Consider the following 7,899-nt stretch of genomic DNA (forward strand, 5'->3'; position numbering starts at 1 on the left):
ATTAACAACTATATTTCAAATTAATATTCGCAAAATAGCATCGCAAACTTGTGAGGTTGGAGTACAGCTCTCGAATTGTGGTTAGAGCCATAGTTTCTTGTTAATAAGACATTCGGACTTGCATAGTTCATGTTCTTTGGCACAAGAAGCAAAAAATCTGTGGCATTTTTGAATAGTATTCATGCACATAAATGTGTAAGGGAGCTCTAGAGTGTGACATAAAAGGGAATCATGATGAATCGATCATTGATTCTTAGTTTATGTTTAGTTCTGAATTTAAATAATGTTAGCAAATAGAAGCTTACTGTAAATTATTAATGATTACATTTATGTTAGTGCCCCCCCCCCCATTTTTGTATTAAATTGGTAAGTGAAGAGCTAAAAAAAATATCTGTGTAATAGTGTAATAAAACTAGATGAGTGAGATATAGAGTTTAGATATAGAGATATACAGTGAGATATAAGGTTAAATGAAAAAGCCTGAAAGTTAAAAAATAATTATGAAAAGCAAGTTTCAAGGTTTTAATCAGGTTCAAAGTTTAAGTTAAAGAAGATCAATAAAATGCTAGCTACATACTTTAACATATTTTAGCACATTGCCAGAATGTTTTAATATTGCTTATAAATATTTCTAAGATGAGTTACCAAGATGTTTCTAGCACATTGTAACATTGCTAGCATCCTTTAGCATTTGCTACTATTTGTTACTAAAAAAATTGAATATGTTGATAGCATGATTTAGCACATGGCTGGCATTTTTCTAGGAAGGGGGTGTCAATCTCAGTTCCTGGAGGGATCTGTTGAGGTTAACGTTAACCTTAACTAACTGCATCTGATCCAAATAATCAAGTCCTTCAGGCCTATTTAAAGTCTGCAGGACAACCCTAAGTCACACCCATGATTTAGCACATTGCTGGCATAATTTGCCATGTTGCTAGCATCTTTTAACATTTTGCCACAAAGTTCCTCTAACTTCAACTATCTTCAATTTTGGGGTATTCATTACAAAAAGCTATGTATTTTTTTTTTTTTTTGTATTGACGTGGCTAGTGATGAGCTCAAAAATGTCAATACAATAGTGTTATGAAATTATACTAGAAATATACATTTAACATACTAAAGTTGATTAAGATTGCTGAAGCTTTGAAAGAATCCTCCAAACTGAGGTAAAAACATCACCAGAATGATATTGGTTAAAATATCCATGGTTACTTAGATGGCTGTCAAATAACTGACTTGCTTTAAAGGTGATCTATGTATGGACATGTTCTAACATCCAAAATCCACATGTGTTTACATTAAGCTACATTTATGTGTTGGTGTCTCTGAATGATTAAAACACCACCGTTGTTGTAACTGTTTGTTCCCTTTCAGTCGGTCACTCTCAGCGTCACACATCGGTAATGACCGACTTTGGCATCTACGGGTGTGATGCTCTGTTCCCTCCTTCAGGGAACGAAGGTTACATATGTAACTGAGACGACACCCAGTTGCTTTGGACTTTGATACACAGAGGTGATGAAACCTTAAGTCATGTATCATCATATGGTCCAACTCAAATGAGTATAGCTTATAACAAGAATATCACCACCCTTTTAACCAACCTCAAATCTATCATTACTGGATCTCTTACTGTTGGTAGGGGGCATTATATAAATGCTGATATCTGAACCAATCCAGCGATCAAAGCAAACACTCGCTCTGCGTGCTCACTCTGTGGAATCAATCAGAAACTTGAGTTGTCGGGAGTCAGGTCAGGGCCAGCTCACATCGCCAGAGCCGGCGACAGGTCCGAGCAGCATACGGCCACAATCGATAGACCTGGAATGAGGTTTGGACTTGGGGGATGGGGGTTATGGATTGTGCAATTGAGGGGGGAGGGTTGAACGAGTGGTGGTAAATGAATGGAGCCATGGCGATGTTTAATGTGCCCATCTAGTTTGGGAGTGGGATTGGTCCGTTGTGTCTGTGAGGACGGCTGCTTTCTGTATCAATATGGCACTAATAGGGTGGAAGCCATGCTGGATTGATAAGCACTGGAGCACAGAGAGCTCTGAAATACTCCTGATATCTGCACCCAAAACACACACAGCCCAACAAGTTACTTATTAGAGGGGTCAGTCTATTAAATCCCTCTCTGCCGTGTTAAAACTTGCACCAACCATTTCCACACACATTAACTAATTCATTAGCCAATAACAGAAGCACAATGCACTGACTAACAACACTTTCAAATACATAGAACAACTTTAGCTTGGGCACATACTAAAAAGTTACATAAAGTATTAATATGAAGGACAAACATAAAAAGTTACTTTATATATAGTATATTCTAAACTTACAATGGAAAAGGAACAATGCAAAGCAATGCAGTTCTATTTCTTAACATTAGTTAACATTAAAAATACTTTGAAATCATCTCTTAATCTTAGTTAATGCTAGTTTCAAAACTTAACAATACAGCATTAAACTCAAAAGTTTTATATATTTATTTCATAGACATGAGCTTATATAACCTAACAGAGATCAGTTGTATTTTTTTTTTTTTTTAAGTTGTATTTTTATAAAACAATGCAGTAACTTAAATTTAGTTACTGCATTTTTTTCATGTCACCTTATGGGCCCTTATCACCCAAAGTGTCCTAAGCAGACAACACGATACAGGGAAATGTCTTCCAGGTTAGTTTTTTTTTCCCCATCAGTCAGTAGGATCATGCTGCGTGTGAACATAATATTGATGTATATGTATGTATATATACGTACTGTATGTGTGTGGAGAAAGTTGATCACCATGAACAATATTTGGCTCCTGCAGCGTCAGATGTCTCAGCAATGCAGACATCCCGTCTGGGGTGGAGCGTGCCAGATCAGCAGGAGGTCAACTTCTTTTTGTGAACTTTTTAACACCTATCGACCTCCTGAATCATTCATGCTCCAAACTCTCTTTTTCTGAGTGTGCTCTTATTGTGATTGACACATGGAAAAATCTAAGGAATTTTAAGGCACCCGTCCAATGCTTATATTCCTTTAGTACCTTCGAACCACAGCTCTCACTATATTTACCCTGGTCTGCATGCATCTTCTGGTCTAATCTGCCACCTATCATATCAAGTTAATGATGAGAAGAACAGATGCAAACTGAATGCAAGGAGGTTTAAAAGGTTTAAAATGTCTAAATATTTGACTGGAAAAAAGACAATAATATTTATAAATATACATACAGTACATATGTATTCTTTTTTAACTGGTGTATATTTTTCTGTATACTGCTGTATATTTTTAATTTACAATCATTGTTATTTTTCCCCAAATATTTTCATTGATTTTCAAACTTCATAGACATAACAACCCGATCTCACGGCAATTTGTACATTTTTCACAAGGTGGCTTATTCGTACAATTTGTACGACCACACTCGAACAAATACGTATGATTGTTGCCAAATCGTACGTATTTTACGAGTTGCACAATACGTATGAATTTGTACGAATGACCTACACCTAACCCCGCCCCTAAACCTAACCGTCACTGGGGTTTAGACAAATCGTATAAATCAGACAAGTGAGGTCGTACAAATTCGTACGAATAAGCCACCTCGTAAAATACGTACGAATTGGCCGTGAGATAGCGTTGGACATAACAACCTAAAACCAAACTAAGACAATAAAAAAATATATAACTGGTTCCAATAAGTGGCCTGATCTACTATGTACTTCAGGTACAATGGTACAATGTATTGTGTTCATATTGTAAGTAATATTGCAAATCACTTTTGCTGCTATTGAGGTGGGATACGGGTAAGGATAGGGATGGATTTGGTGTTATGGGTAGGTTTTTTACAACTTGATGAAAGGTTTTGATCTATTTCAGATGTTGACTAGTGGTTAAGGCCACTTAAAGTAGGAACAAAAAAATTATGTTCAAATAAAACCTTATTATGAACCGTTACAGTAGCACTTGCATACTATTTACTTACTAACCAGATATTCACCTTGAACCTACCCCTAAACCTATTATCTTATTACTTTCATGTAAGTGACATGAAGTGTACTAATTACATTTGCAGAAATAAAGGTTTACAATTTATTTTAAAGTGTCTAGCTACAATATAATTATACAAATAACTACAATATTTGCTTATTATATATTTTTAGTTAGGATGAGGTATTTGTTGCTTTTAATCATGCATAAATACTACTGCTATTATTATTGTAAGTACAAATAAGATGTGTAAAAAGGACAAAAAAAAGAGAAAATGTTACCAAATAATGTTATGAAATTAAAGGTTAAAATGTGAAACTGTGATAGAAATATTACCTGAATGAAATATAAAAGGAATGCCTAAAGTTTGTTTTATAAATGTATATTTTTAAGTACCATATTTTGCGACATAACTTTAAAACAAATTGATCAAATTAAGTCACACTTTATTTTAAGGTTCAGTTCTCACTAAGAACTAATTAATACCTATGAATTTGCTCCAGTAAACTACTAATTTGCTGCTTATTAATAGTTAGTAAGGTATAGTTAAGTTTAGATATGGGGTAGGGTTAAAGGATTTGAACTATGGTCATGCAGAATATGACATTAATATATGCTTTCTAAACAGACAATTTGCTTTTAATATGCATGCTAGTTATTAGTGAGAATTAGTCCTTAAAGGAGCTATGTGGAGGTTTTTACTTAAAAAAAAAAAAAATCTTTAAGATAGAGTTTTAATTTAACACCTCGACTGTCCACCACTGTTGCCTCTATCAGCCTGTAGGCTCAATAGTGTGTGGAGGAGTCGGGCCCGAATTGGCGCGAAAATCACAAAATGTGACGTCATGAACGTTCTCGTCTACTTGGGCTTACAACCATATGGCATTTATAGTAAGCAGCGGCAATAGTGTTTTCAGATGGAAAGAAGCGACCAGCCTCCGGCAGCACAATTCAGACACCCACGGACACTCCAAAAAAAAACGTATCTAGTGTGACAAAAGGAGAGAGCGACCGGCGTCGGGCAAAGTCAAGAGTCAACATCGGAGCGGCATTTGATTCTTGGTGGGAGCTCCGGTCAGCGCTGGGTATAAAAACAGATTGTCATAGAAATAGATTACATAGTTACATAGTTAACTTTTCTTACCTCAAACTGAGAACGAGCATGAGACTGGCTGCAGTTCCTCTAACGGCCACTGGTGTCAGTAACAGTTAGAAATTTCAGAACCTAGAAAGAGCTCCTTTAACAAAAAAGTGCAAAACAAATTTTATTGCACATTGCAATAAAACAATTCTGCCTAGTAAAAAAATCTAAAATGTGATCATTATCCATTCCAGTCTATAAAGTCTAAAGTTTAGTCTACTCTTGGCTCCCTGTATGTCTGGATGGGGTCCCTCCACCTCTCGTGTCCAGGGGCCCTGGGTGCCAAGGGTAAGGGACCTGTTAGTGGGTGGTGGAGCTTAAATAGTCCTGAGACTCCTTGTTAGCAAAGTGGCAGCAATATAAAAGAATAGTGTTTGAAGAGGTGAAAGATCCCGCTGTCAGGACAAGCATAAATCTAGAAGAATCCGAGGTTTTTGTGCACACATTTTGCCTGACCTCAGACCTAGCCCTTTGTGTTCATTCACAGAAAACCTTTATGATAGAGAAAACCTGTGAACTTTCGCTCTTTGACAGTGATTTAGAGGCACTGGTTAAAAACCCCACAGTTTACACTGGAATTACATCAAATCTTGACCCAACAGAGAATCAACATTTTTGTCACACTTTAGTTTGGGGACCAATCCTCTTGATTAACTGACTACTGTATTAACTAATACTCTCGCCTTCTAATCTATTAATAGAAACTTCTAATTGGCTGTTTCATAATAGTTAGTAAATTGGTGGTTAAGGTGGATTAAGTGATCTAAAATATGGTCATGCAGAATACGACACTGTATGAGCTTTATAAATAGCCTACCAATAAACAGCCAATATGCCAGACACATGCATGCTTATAAACAAATTTAGTTTGTTAGTATTAATAATTATTATAATTAGCTAAAATACATATTTTAAATCAACAACAAAACATATCAGAGGCATTTTTTTTTACCAGGCACTTGCTTATTTAATTTGCTGTCTTCTGCACCCGGTAGGTTTGTAGATTTATTTGCATTCAGCATTGTTTTTCCCATTGTGTGACCCCATCAAAACAGAGTGTGACCCACCAGTTCACAACCACTGCTTTAGACGTCTCTCAGCATCAGACTGTCCAATAAAACGAATGAAGTCTTACTCTTCACATCGAACCATAGCCAAGGAGATATTTGGCCAAGAAACCAAGAGTTTGCTAGCACCTGGACACATATACATGTTTTTTTTCTCTTTAAAACTCCCTGAAAATCAGAAAACTCACTTGCTGTAGTGTTTTAGACTAAGATTAACTGATGATCTTTGAACCACAAAGCTGGATTTCAGTAGTTGAACAGACGGTCCACTTTTTCCCAGACGGATTCTACTCATTCTTCTCGTTCCCCATCATATATCAACGTTCAGTGTCTGTTAAGTATTGAGGGAGAGAGGAAGTGGAAGGTGGAAATGGCCCGAGGTGCGGGTGACCTCAGGTTTTTCAGTCAATAAAACACGGCACATGCTTTAAAGGCCATTTACACACTCCCTCGCTCTCACAAATGCTTAACCTGACATATTAACATCTCATAATGGACACATGAACGCAGACACTCTTGAACATTTGCAAGCGGTTGTTATGTAGTGAAATGTGTTGCCCGGTGGGGTTTGAACATTTTTAATGCCCGAGTTTTATGTCTTTTGTTTCCCTTGCACTGCCCGAGGTGCTCAGTACCGAACAGAGCAAGCTTCCTCTGCTTATTCTCTGTGCAATGAGGCAAGCTATTTAACCATTTACAAGTGTGTGTGCGAATATTCCTCCACGTACGCACAGCTGGTCACAAGGTGTGAGCTGGGGCAACTGTGGGTACCTAGGCTAGGTAAACAGTGATGGCTTTTCTTAACTTTCTCTTTCAGTCCAACAAAGCCAGACAAGCACATGGCCTCACATCTGGAAGGGTTTGCCCGGGAACCTTCATTCACTTGCAGTCGTTTGAGTACTTCAAGAGGCCACGCTCTTACTGGGTCCTGTTTATGCCAAGAAACACAAAATCATTGAAAAGATTACACAAAACAAAATTACTTGTACAATATAATATCATTAATAAACGAACAGGAATTTAAAATACAAAATAAGGCAATGGTTTATTTGTAAGGTGTTCTTGTTACATGTACTTAATATTATAATAACTATTAATTATACATAATTACATGCACGTAACCCTAGGCTGAACAACAATCCTAACCACATACTGTAGTTAATACATGTAGTTAATAAATATTACTCCATATCTGTATGACTACACTGTAACAAGGACGCCTTAAAATAAAGTTTAACCAAAAATAATTTAAGTAACATGTCTTAATTGGTGTCCTTGTTACATATGTCATGTTTACTATAATAACAACAATAAATTATGCTTGATTACAAGAAACTATACCTAAACCTATAGAAAAGTTCATAAAATAGGGCCCAGTGTACTGTGTTAATGTGGAATTCTAAAGAATTTTAAAGGAATTTTCTGTATTTATTTATTTATTTTCATATGTGTTTTGCTTCATTTTGAATTGCACATTGCATTGTGTTTTGGGTTGCACTTTATTTGACAGTACGTGTACTTCCATGTACTTATAGTGCACTTACAGTGTATTAATCTAAGAAAGTTCTGGTAACACAGGGTAACTACATGGTGTAAGATTAGGTTAAGGGTTAGGTTCAGGGTTAGTACCTAGTTATTACATATTTATTGTAATTATTATAATAAGCACATAGTATGTACATGAGGAACAGGACTGTAAAATAAAGTGCT

The sequence above is a fragment of the Carassius gibelio genome, chromosome B16, assembly GCF_023724105.1.
Source record: "Carassius gibelio isolate Cgi1373 ecotype wild population from Czech Republic chromosome B16, carGib1.2-hapl.c, whole genome shotgun sequence".
In the NCBI taxonomy this organism is placed as follows: domain Eukaryota; kingdom Metazoa; phylum Chordata; class Actinopteri; order Cypriniformes; family Cyprinidae; genus Carassius; species Carassius gibelio.